General features: G+C 47.8%; 1 protein-coding gene across 3 annotated transcripts in view; it reads right to left on the reverse strand.

Annotated features, from left to right (window-relative positions):
- The window catches only part of RPAP3 (RNA polymerase II associated protein 3), a 150,484-nt gene that overhangs the window by 42,695 nt on the left and 95,460 nt on the right, over window positions 1–12,329 (reverse strand). The gene's annotated exons all lie outside the window — the stretch shown is intronic.

Below are 12,329 nucleotides of genomic sequence, written 5' to 3' on the forward strand. Positions count from 1 at the left end.
AGGATTTAGCATGGAACACAGCAAAAAAACGAAAACAACTTAGCTGCTTTGGCATCCAGGATCTCTCAGTCCTTCACCTCCTGGGCCTTACAGCCACTGAACCCGACGGACGGGGAACCCTCCGTTTCGCTCTAGTCGCTGAGTCAGGGGTTTCAAGTTCACTGCTTCTCATACGCTCTATCCAGACCCACAAAGCTCTTCAGGCTCTCATATCACTTCACGAATCAATACCGGTGCTCAAACGCTCCGCAGCCACCCGCTAGAGATTTCACACAAGCTCCACCTCCAGACACGATCCACCAATCGCATACATTCAAACACCAGGCTATTTAGGACACATGTGTGAAGCTCTACTAGGCTTCCTAGACAGGTATGTACTTTTTTATTCTGATCTTTGTGGGGGGGGGGGGGTGTGGGGGTCAGTAAACACTGGGGGAGTGTGTGTAGGTTTTTACTTTGTATTTGCAGTGGTTATCTGCACACTTTGAATACCTTTTTGCCACCTATACCTGTTTTTACATCGTGTAACTCACAACATTTAAGTTTTGTCCAGGATGTCTAGTAAAACATTTGATTATCCTGCAGGACGACTAAGTCTATGTTGGTCCACATCCCGTCCTAACCACTCCTCCAGATATGCCCCTTTCAGCTCTGGGCACACTGTAGCATTCAGAGGCATAAATAGTCCACCAACACATCCAGAAAGTCGGTTTGATTATCGGCACTTGGATGACCTGTCTTTTAGATCATCTAAGTGGCGACTTGGGCGAGTCTTTAGATATGTTTAAGTTTTGATTATGAACCCCTTAATATCTAGAAATAAAAAAAAAGCTATAAGTAAAAAGAAATTATGTACTTACCCTGGTAAACTCTTTTCCAGTAGATAGATGAGACATTCTAGACCACAGGGTTATTTCCCCATACTCATATGCTGCAGAAGGAATCCACTCCTGTCTCCAGTGTACTTTACAGACCAGTTTAGCACCCTCTACAGTCAGTACCCAAGCATAGAGAGACACCCACATATGTGAACTAGAGGCATCTGTAACAACAGGCTAAACCACTATTCTGCTCAAAATAACTAAACAGTACCATTAACTGCCACATAGGCTTCAAAGGAGCTCAGAATCTACTCCCACAACAAGTTGAACATATGTTCAAATTATTCTCAATCCCAAAGGGCTGACCAGTCTCCAAGAAGTAGTAGACTGAATAAGGCATAAAATGAGTATAAGTAGACTCAATGCCGAAAACAGGCACAGCAAGGACAGGGCGGGGAGTCTAAAATAAGAACATAAGAATAGCCTTACTAGGTCAGACCAATGGTCCATCAAGTCCAGTAGCCCGTTCTCACGGTGGCCAATCCAGGTCACTAGTACCTGGCCAAAACCCAAGGAGTAGCAATATTCCATGCTATCGATACAGGGCAAGCAGTGGCTTCCCCCATGTCTTTCTCAATAACAGACTATGGACTTTTCCTTTGGTACGATAAAGTATACACAGTATCTGTCTGAGCCTGAGAGGTTGTGTGGCATTGGCTCTATAGCTCCAATATCCAGTAAGCGCTGAACAGTAGCCTGGACTCTGCGCGCCTTGCTGGGTGTCCGGACGGAGAAACCACGAACCAATCTAACAGAGGTTGGGCAAATTCCAGCTTGTAGCCTGAACAATTATTTTAAAGACCCACTGGTCTGCTGTAATGCGCATCCAGGCAGGCAGAAACTCAGAGAGCTGACCCCCTATCCACAGAGGGGCATTCTGTGCCCTGGTGTCATTATGGCTTTCAGGCAGGGTGTGCAGGATGTGCGGCGGAAGGCTGAAAACACCTGTAGCCTGCATACCAACCTGAGATAAGGAAGGTGCATACTGCCTAGAGTGTTAGGAGCCACGAAAATTAGAAAGCCCAGAATTCCTGGAGGGTCTGGGTCTTTTATAAGACAGGGTCTTCGGGTGACAGTCCATAACCAAATCCATGAGGTCATCCAAGTCCTTACCAAATAATAACAGCCCCTTAAAAGACAGCCTCGCCAAAGTCGCCTTAGAGGTGGAATCACTAGCCCACTGCCTGACCCAGAGCATGCGGCACACCGAAATAGAATACACAGACACCTTTGCCAGCACTTTCAAAAGGTCATATAAGGCATCCACCATGTAATCTGTCCCAGCCAGCAGAAGTTGAGGAGGCTCCACCACTTCAAACTCCAGCATATACAGAGAGACAGGCGTGTGATTCAAAAGATGTCGCCACAGCAGCTTTAAGGCCTAAATTGGCTGTCTCAAAAGGTTTCCTGAGGATAACATCCACACAGCGATGCTGCATATTTTTCAACACAACTCCACCGTCACTGGGAAGAGAGGTATGCCTGTTCACCAGTGCCACCAAGGAATCCACCATGGGCTGTCCCAAAAGCTGCTGACACTCCTGTGCCAGTGGATACAAGTGGGAAATAGCTCCAGCACTTCTCAAAGGACCTTCCGGAGAGTCAAACTGCTCAGAGAACATAAAACTCGTATCAGGATGTCAGGGAAAGGTCGCAGACTGCGAATGCACACTGCAAAGCCAGGGAGAAGAAGAAGTGGAAAGAGCTGGCTGAGTGGCTAAGTTCAATTCCTGCAGAGATTCAGCAATAAGATCAGGCAGACCGCAAACTTAAATAATCGCAGGACAGCTGGATCATCACCTGGATCCTGAACCCCCAAGGTATCCGTGGATCCAGTACCCAAGTCCGGATCCCACAAACCGGGAAGGGCTGCACTGTCAAATAAAGGATCAGAGAGGTCAAGGTCAGGGTCAGCCGCAAGATCTCCCAATAGGAAGATGAACAGCCGGAGCGGGCAGAGGCGATGAAATCCCCAAGGGCACCCCACTGCCCAAAGATGTCGAGAGTGCCCAGCAGCAGAATATCTGTTTTGAAATTCGGATCACAAAAACTTCATAAATTCAGAGAAAGTATCTGGTCCTTGGGACACTGAGTCACCCTTTGATGACTTAGACTTGCGCTTCTTAGGGCTGCGGAGTGTTCGCCGCATAGCTGACCGAAGAACCAGCTGAGCCGAGCCCTGTAAGTAGTGGAGGCCTGCCCTACTGAGCTAGCCGAGCGTTTAATCACTTGCTACTCTGAGGGGGAAGTAGAGCTGGTAGCCACCGCCCCCCCCAGCTGCACCATGCGACACATAGATGCTCCAAAAATGCCAAATCTGCGCATGAATTCACAAGAGCAGACCCTGAGGACTCCATCCCAGCAGGTTTCCAGACAAAAAACAAAGTTTTGAAGAAGCAGGGAGAAGAAGGAAAAAAAGATAGCTAAAAATCCAAAATGGCCGCAAGCACTGACTTTGTGCCAAAACACGCTATTTTTTTACACTTCCTGAAAACATTAAATGGCGATTTTAGGATTTTTTAAGGAGGGGGAACACAGGGGAACACTAAGAAACAAAGAAAACCCTTCGATTCAAAATTTCTCTGAACTCTCTGAGAGCCTGTCAACTCCGATTTACTCACTGTGACCTGAGACACTTCCAGCATTCTTCAGTAGCCGGATAAAAACTAACTGCCACAATGCTGGGAATGCTCTCTCCAAACTGTTCTTTGGGCTGCCGGTCAGACTTCACTGTCTGACTATGCCTCCACTCCTGCGGACCACCGGACGCTCACCAGGACGGGCAGAGATGCAAAAATTCAGCTGGCATGCTGCAGAACACCACTGAGCCCCCTAAGCATGCCTAACAGTCTGTGCATGACCCCTGATTAACAGAAGATGAGACTACTTCAGGGAGGGCCCTGAGCTCCAAGGAAAACCAAGCAGACTGGCTAACAGGTACCCAAAAAGGGATCGGAATGTAGAGGATACTAAACTGGGCTACGAAGAACTCTGGAGGCAAAGTAAAAAAATCCGGAGTGGATTCCTTCTGCAGCATGCGAACCCTATGGTCTTCTAGAATGTCTCACATATTGCACTGGAACACATTTTGTTGGACTGACTCAGGTGACTAGGTTTCAAGAGCTATACTCTATTGAACTTACATAGAAACATGACGGCAGATAAAGGCCAAATGGCCCATCTAGTCTGCCCATCCACAGTAACCATTATCTCTTTCTCTCTCCCAGAGATCCCACATGCCTAACCCAGGCCCTCTTGAATTCAGATACAGTCTCTGTTTCCACCACCTCTTCAGGGAGACTGTTCCACGCATCTACCACCCTTTCGGTAAAAAAGTATTTCCTCAGATTACTCCGGAGCCTATCACCTCTTAACTTCATTCTAGCCCTCTCATTTCAGAGTTTCCTTTCAAATGAAAGACTCAATTCATGCACATTTATTTTACATAGGTATTTAAACGTCTCTATCATATCTCCCCTCTCCCGCCTTTCCTCCAAAGTATATAGATTGAGACCTTTAAGTGTGTCCCCATACACCTTATCACAAAGACCACACACCATTTTATTAGCCTTCCTCTGGACCGACTCCATCCTTTTTATATCTTTTTGAAGGTGCAGCCTCCAGAATTGTACACAATATTCTAAATGAGGTCTCACCAGAGTCTAATACAGAGACATCAATATCTCCTTTTTCCTACTGGCTATACCTCTCCCTATGCAACCGAGCATCCTTCTAGCTTTCGCCGTCACCTTTTCAACCTATTTGGCCACCTTAAGATCATCATATACAATCACACCTAAGTCCCACTCTTCCGTCATGCACATCAGTTCTTCACCCACTACACTGTACCGTTCCCTCTGGTTTTTTCAGCCCAAATGCATGACCTTAAATTTCTTAGCATTAAATTTTAGCTGCCAAATTTCAGCCCATTCTTCAAACTTCCCTGTCTTTCTTCATGTTATTCACACCATCTGGCGTATTTGGAGAGGTCCATGGAGGCGCTACATGGATTCTATTTGAAGGAGATTGGGTCAGAAGTTGTAGGCATCTTTGAAAAGAAAGGTCTTAAGTTTGGACTTGAATTTTTCTAAAGAGTTTTCTAAAAGGAGGTTGAATGGGAGGGCACTCCACATTCTGCATGGAATATATCTAGTCTGGGCTTCCAGGATGGTATTTTTAAATAACATCTACCGTATTTTCACGCAAATAACACGCACCCGTATAAAACGCGCACACGTGTATAGCGCGCAGAAATCACGATGATAAGCACAAAAACTTTGGTATAACGCGCTCACGATTATACCGCGCATGCTGCCCGACTCTCCGTTCACCCCCCTGACTTCCGTGCACTGCCCCGACTTTCCGTGCGCTGTCCCGACTCTCCGTTCACCCCCCCTGACTTCCGTGCACTGCCCCGACTTTCCGTGCGCTGTCCCGACTCTCCGTTCACCCCCCCTGACTTCCGTGCACTGCCCCGACTTTCCGTGCGCTGTCCCGACTCTCCGTTCACCCCCCCTGACTTCCGTGCACTGCCCCGACTTTCCGTGCGCTGTCCCGACTCTCCGTTCACCCCCCCCTGACTTCCGTGCACTGCCCCGACTTTCCGTGCGCTGTCCCGACTCTCCGTTCACCCCCCCTGACTTCCGTGCACTGCCCCGACTTTCCGTGCGCTGTCCCGACTCTCCGTTCACCCCCCTGACTTCCGTGCACTGCCCCGACTTTCCGTGCGCTGTCCCGACTCTCCGTTCACCCCCCCTGACTTCCGTGCACTGTCCCCCCTTGAAGGTCTGTCCCCATCCTGAAAGCCTGATGCCCCCCCCCCCCGACGTCCGATACATCCCTCCCCCCGAAGGACCGCCGATTCCCCAACAATATCGGGCCAGGAGGGAGCCCAAATCCTCCTGGCCACGGCGACCCCCTAACCCCACCCCGCACTACATTACGGGCAGGAGGGATCCCAGGCCCTCCTGCCCTCGACGCAAACCCCCCTCCCCCCCAACGACCGCCCCCCCCCAAGAACCTCCGACCGCCCCCCCAGCCGACCCGCGACCCCCCTGGCGACCCCCACGACCCCCCCACCCCCCTTCCCCGTACCTTTGGTAGTTGGCCGGACAGACTGGAGCCAAACCCGCCTGTCCGGCAGGCAGCCAACGAAGGAATGAGGCCGGATTGGCCCATCCATCCTAAAGCTCCGCCTACTGGTGGGGCCTAAGGCGCGTGGGCCAATCAGAATAGGCCCTGGAGCCTTAGGTCCCACCTGGGGGCGCGGCCTGAGGCACATGGTCGGGTTGGGCCCATGTGCCTCAGGCCGCGCCCCCAGGTGGGACCTAAGGCTCCAGGGCCTATTCTGATTGGCCCACGCGCCTTAGGCCCCACCAGTAGGCGGAGCTTTAGGATGGATGGGCCAATCCGGCCTCATTCCTTCGTTGGCTGCCTGCCGGACAGGCGGGTTTGGCTCCCGTCTGTCCGGCCAACTACCAAAGGTACGGGGAAGGGGGGTGGGGGGGTCGTGGGGGTCGCCAGGGGGATCGCGGGTCGGCTGGGGGGCGGTCGGAGGTTCTTGGGGGGGGACGGTCGTTGGGGCGCGGCCTGAGGCACATGGTCGGGTTGGGCCCATGTGCCTCAGGCCGCGCCCCCAGGTGGGACCTAAGGCTCCAGGGCCTATTCTGATTGGCCCACGCGCCTTAGGCCCCACCAGTAGGCGGAGCTTTAGGATGGATGGGCCAATCCGGCCTCATTCCTTCGTTGGCTGCCTGCCGGACAGGCGGGTTTGGCTCCCGTCTGTCCGGCCAACTACCAAAGGTACGGGGAAGGGGGGGTGGGGGGGTCGTGGGGGTCGCCAGGGGGATCGCGGGTCGGCTGGGGGGGCGGTCGGAGGTTCTTGGGGGGGGACGGTCGTTGGGGGGGAGGGGGGTTTGCGTCGAGGGCAGGAGGGCCTGGGATCCCTCCTGCCCGTAATGTAGTGCGGGGTGGGGTTAGGGGGTCGCCGTGGCCAGGAGGGTTTGGGCTCCCTTCTGGCCCGATATTGTCGGGAAGTCGGCGGTCCTTCGGGGTGGGGGTGCGAGTGGTCCTGCCGGGGGGGGGGGATGTATCGGACGTCGGGGAGTCGGCCGGGCAAGAGGGCTTGGGCTCCCTCTTGCTCCGATCGTGGATGCGGGTGCGGGTGGGAGCGCGTGCGAGCGGTCGTTCGGGGTGGGGGTGCGAGTGGTCCTGCCGGGGGGGGGGGGATGTATCGGACGTCGGGGAGTCGGCCGGGCAAGAGGGCTTGGGCTCCCTCTTGCTCCGATCGTGGATGCGGGTGCGGGTGGGAGCGCGTGCGAGTGGTCGTTCGGGGTGGGGGTGCGAGTGGTCCTGCTGGGAGGGTGAATCGGGCGTCGGGCGGGGTGGGAACTATGTTTTAAAACTTTTGTATACCGCGCTCACGCATATAACGCGCGAGGGGTATGCGCGGTAGGTAAAAACGCGTATAACGCGCGCGTTATATGCGTGAAAATACGGTACATCTGATATATATTTTTGACCTTTGCAACTGCACCTCTAAATTTCTTTGTTACCATTCTCCTCATGTTATCATAGTCTCCTTTTTTAAAGTTAAGTGCTGCTGCATTGGATTTTGTTTATTATTAATTAGATCCACGTCTTATAAACATTTTTGAAAATTGTTGAAAACCTTTCTTTTCTCTAAATTTCTGACCAATTAGACCTTCTGTAATTTACAGTATATTATTCCTTGTATCTTTGCATAGCATAATCTTTTGTTAACCGCATTGAACTCATGGCTATGCGATCTAGAAATTTCCTATTATGTTATGTTCCTGTGTAAACTTATTCCAGGGATTATATCAAATCTGATCATGTTACGATCACTGTTATCAAGCGGCCCCAGGAGTTGGGTTTTCAAGATTTGCAAAATGAATATATATGAGATCTATTTGCATGCACTGCCTCCATTGTATGCAAACAGATCTCATACATATTCATTGTGGAAAGCCTGAAAATGCAATTGGGTGAGGGCTGAGTTTAGACATTCCTGATTTAGTCCCTCCAATCTAGATTAGTCAATATACTTGGGTCTATTATCTCCTGCCAGCAGGTGGAGACTACAAACTAATGACTTGTGACATCACCACTTAAGTATCCTATCATCTAATGGGTAGTCAGTATTTACCATAACACCACAGTAAATAAGTAAAAGAAATTCCCCAAAGAATTAAGACTAGCCAATGACAGATAACAAAAATATATTTTAAACTATTTATATAGAATTCAAAATATGGATATACAGATGTAAAAACAACACATTTTTCTTTTCATCTGAGTTTCTTAACAGATGCATAAAAGGCAAAAAGTACTTTCAAAGGGTGGGTTCTGGACAGGTATAAACTAAACTAAACTAAACCTTAGGTTTGTATACCGCATCTTCTCCACGGTCGTAGAGCTCGGCACGGTTTACAGGACGAAGATAAAATGGAACTCCAAAGGATGGTTATGGGTTGAGAAAACTGGTTTTGGGTAACAGAGAGGGGGGAGTTGTTACATTTTTGAGAAAAGCCAAGTTTTCAGATGTTTTCGTAAAAGTTGTAAGGTGCTCGAATTTCGGAGAGGGGATGTAAGGTTGTTTCAGAGCTCGGTGATTCTAAAGGGGAGGGATGTCCCTAGTTTTCCTGCATGGGATATACCTTTTGTCGAAGGGAAGGATAGTTTTAATTTTTGGGAGGATCTGGTGGAATTAGGATTAGAGGAATTCCAAGATAGTGGAATAACGGGAGGAATAATGCCATGAAAGATCTTGAAAGTTAGGCAGGCACATTTGAAGTGAACCCTGGAGATTATTGGAAGCCAGTGAAGCTTGGACAGAAGTGGTGAGACGTGATCAAATTTACTTTTTGCGAAAATAAGCTTAGCCGCAGCATTCTGAATCCGCTGGAGTCTGAGGAGGCTTTTCTTAGTTAGGCTTAAGTAAATAGAGTTACAATAGTCTAATCTGGAGAGGATGATGGATTGTACAAGGACGGCAAAGTGTTTTTGATGGAAACAGGATCTCACTTTCCTCAGCATATGAAGGCTAAAGAAGCATTTTTTTTACCAGGGAGTGGAGGTGGTCATTGAAGGTATGAAAGAAAATTAGCAGGTAAGATTTAATTTCTCCTTATCATCCTTCCAAATCAATCTAGATACTTGGGACACACCAATGCAGTAATCTTCTATGGAGGAAAGCCACAAGCCCTGAAATTAGAATTCTGGCCTCCAGCATTGTATCCTCTTGAGCTTGAACATCAAGCAAAAAATGTAATGAAAACCGGGTGGCTGCATTGCAAATCTCTTGAGGTGGAATGAAGGCATACTCTGCTCAAGAAGCAAAATAACTTTAGGCAGAATGGTGCTTTCAAGACTTCTGAAACCAGATGTACCTTGAGGATGTAGGTAGAAGCAATAGCCTTGCAAATTCAGCTTGCTACTGTGACCTAGAGAATGACACAGTGGCTGTTACCTGCGGCTAGCCATGGGTAACCCGCCGAAATGGGGAGAGAAAAAATATTGGTCACTGCGGGGATGGGGACAAGGCCATTCACCGCCTCATGGAGCGGTGAATGGTCTTGTTTCCGAAGTGAAGTAAGGGAACATGCGCGATCACAGATCATGTAGTCCAGCAGCCCCCCTCCTGCCCAATTGTCGCGTCCCGCCATCTCCCTCCCTTCCCCTCACCTTATACGGTGAATTTAATTTTTCTTCTACCAACGGCACGCTTTCAACAAGTTGCGCGCGGCTGCTTTAGTTGAATCTTCTCCTCTGACGCAACCGGAACAGGAAGTTGCGTCAGAAGAGAAGATTCAACTGAAGCAGCCATGCGTGACTTGTTGAAAGCGTGCCGCTGGGAGAAGAAAAATTAAATTCGCCACATAAGGTGAGGGGAAGGGAAGGAGATGGCGAGATGTGGCAATTGGGCAGGAGGGGGCTGCTGGTCCATGTGTATTCCCTCACAGTATGAAGAAGGGAGTGAAAGGGAAAGAGATACTGGGCCAAGGGGATGAAGAGGGAGACAAATACTGAACCCACAGCTGGAAAGAGAAAGGGGAGAAGGACAGGCAGGTGAGCCAGATGCTGGAAAAGGGAGGAGAAAGAGGGAAAGAAGCTAGATGGGGTTGGAGAGATTGGTGTGGAAGAGGAAGAGAGGGGAAATCTGGAAGGTAACAGAAACAGGAAGGTAACAGAAACAGAGAGGAAATTATGTGCATGGGGGCATAGGGACAGAGACATAAAGGGGAGATACATGGGGATGATATATGGACACAAGGAGGCAATGCCAGACACAGGAGGGAGTAAACAGATACAGAGGAATGATATTTGAAAAGGGGAAAATAGGAACACAGAAGGGAGATGGTTTGTGTGGATGGGATCAGATGGTTTGCGGGACCAGATGGTTTGCGGGGACAAATTTTTCCCCCATGTCATTCTCTACTGTGACCTTCAATGCCAACTTTCCTTTACAAGCTCCCCCAAACAATATAAATAATCTGTTGGTTTTTCTGAAATGCTCTGTGATTTGGTTGGTGGATGTCCCAGTCCCGTCCTTCATTTGGTTGGTTCCCTCTTCCTGTGCTGCCTAGTCAGTGTAGGCCCAGCTTTGGTCCTTTTCCAGTGGTCTGGGCACCTTCGGTGTGTCCTCACTCTGTTGGTGCACATGTCCTGTGGACCTTACCATCACCAGTCATTCTCTCACCCTGCTGGTGCACAGGTCCCCGCAGATCTTCCCACCACCAGTCACTTTAGCCCTACTGAAGCACAGATCCCTGCAGATCTTCCCGCCACCAGTTACTTTTGTTCTTTGCTGACCAGTCCTCCTGTCAGCGCAGGTCAGCATGGATCAGATTCTTAACCATAATATCTTAGTCATCACTGCAAATACAGCATCTACCTTATGATGACAAAGTCCTTACTTTTCTTCCAATTAAACAGAATATAGTTTGGTCATGAACCACCCTACTCAGAAACCCTGCATCTACACTCGCACACTGCACAAATGCTCATGGGAGTTCCTAATACCTACCAGCAGAAGACCATCTACCTTAGCACTAGTTAAAGAGGGATCAGCTATCTACAAAACTAACATAACCTGAAAAGAGATAATTCTTCATGCTTAAAAATCATACAGTAGAAGAATACTCTCCTAGAGCCACCTTTTTCTGCAGAAAAGCATCTCTTGCTCATGGTTCAACAACTGATCCAATGAATTCTGGTATTATTCCCCCCAAATTTATCCTCCCCTGAAATTTTAGGGTGTTCAGAAGCACAATGTTTGATCCTCAAGGTCCCTGGAAAACACTCTTCAAAATATATCCCTGCACTGAAGCCATTCTTCATACAGTAGGTACAGTGCAAAAACCCCAGCAGAAATTCAGGTAAAAACACAATCAGAAAATTGGGGTTGTGCTGAGGACAACCCCAAGATTGTTATGGATAAGTCCAAAGTCAGAGAAACTTCCCTGTTCTGTTACTTTGAATTCAGGCATATCCTTACCAATTGAATTCTCTTCTAAGATTTTGGGCATTATTCTGGACTCTTCTCTCTCACTTCAGGATCAGATAAACTATCTAGTGAAGAAATGTTTTTTTTAGCTTACATATGTTGAGAAAAGTTAGAGCATTATTTCATCTGCAACATTTCTCAATACTAATACAGTCAATTATACTAGCACAATTAGACTATTGCAATTTGGTTTATTTAAGTCTGAGTAAAAACAGTTTGCAACGGCTTCAACTTATATAAAATACAGCCGCTAAATTAATCTTTGGGAATAGAAAGTTTGATCACATATCTCCCTTATTTACTTAACTCCATTGGCTTCCGGTTTATTACAGAATATGGTTTAAATGTGCGTGTGTGGTGTTCAAGCTTCTATGCATAAACTCTCTTTTCCTTCCTTCAAGGGTGTAAAATCTGTCGGAAAATTGAGTCAGTCGATTTCATTCAGATTAACTGAAATTTGGAATAATATTTCTTTCTCTATTAGAACAATATACTCTTTTCAATTATTTCACAAATCTATGAAAACATTATTATTCCAACAATATTTGGACTTCCAGTGTAGGTTGTCAAAATAATTTTCATGTATTAATACTTCTTTTTTTTTTAGATAGATTAATCTGAGTTTTTATTTTACTTTTCATGATTCCTTTATGTTACAGCTATTTTGTTAACTGATTCGAGCTCCTTTTAGGTGATGATCCGGTATACAAATCCAAGTTTTAGTTTAGATTAAACTCTGAACCACAGTTTACACATGCATAGGAGCTAAGGCAGGAAGCACATTAAACTCAGAACCACCAAGTGGTATTCAAAATAGTATGCCAAAATATCAGCACTTCCTTCAATTGTGTTTAAAAAAGCTAACAATTTCCTCACAGGAGCAAGAACAGCTGGACAGTGCTAAGATCGAATGGTGCTCC

This window comes from Geotrypetes seraphini, chromosome 9 (genome assembly GCF_902459505.1).
Source record: "Geotrypetes seraphini chromosome 9, aGeoSer1.1, whole genome shotgun sequence".
NCBI lineage: Eukaryota > Metazoa > Chordata > Amphibia > Gymnophiona > Dermophiidae > Geotrypetes > Geotrypetes seraphini.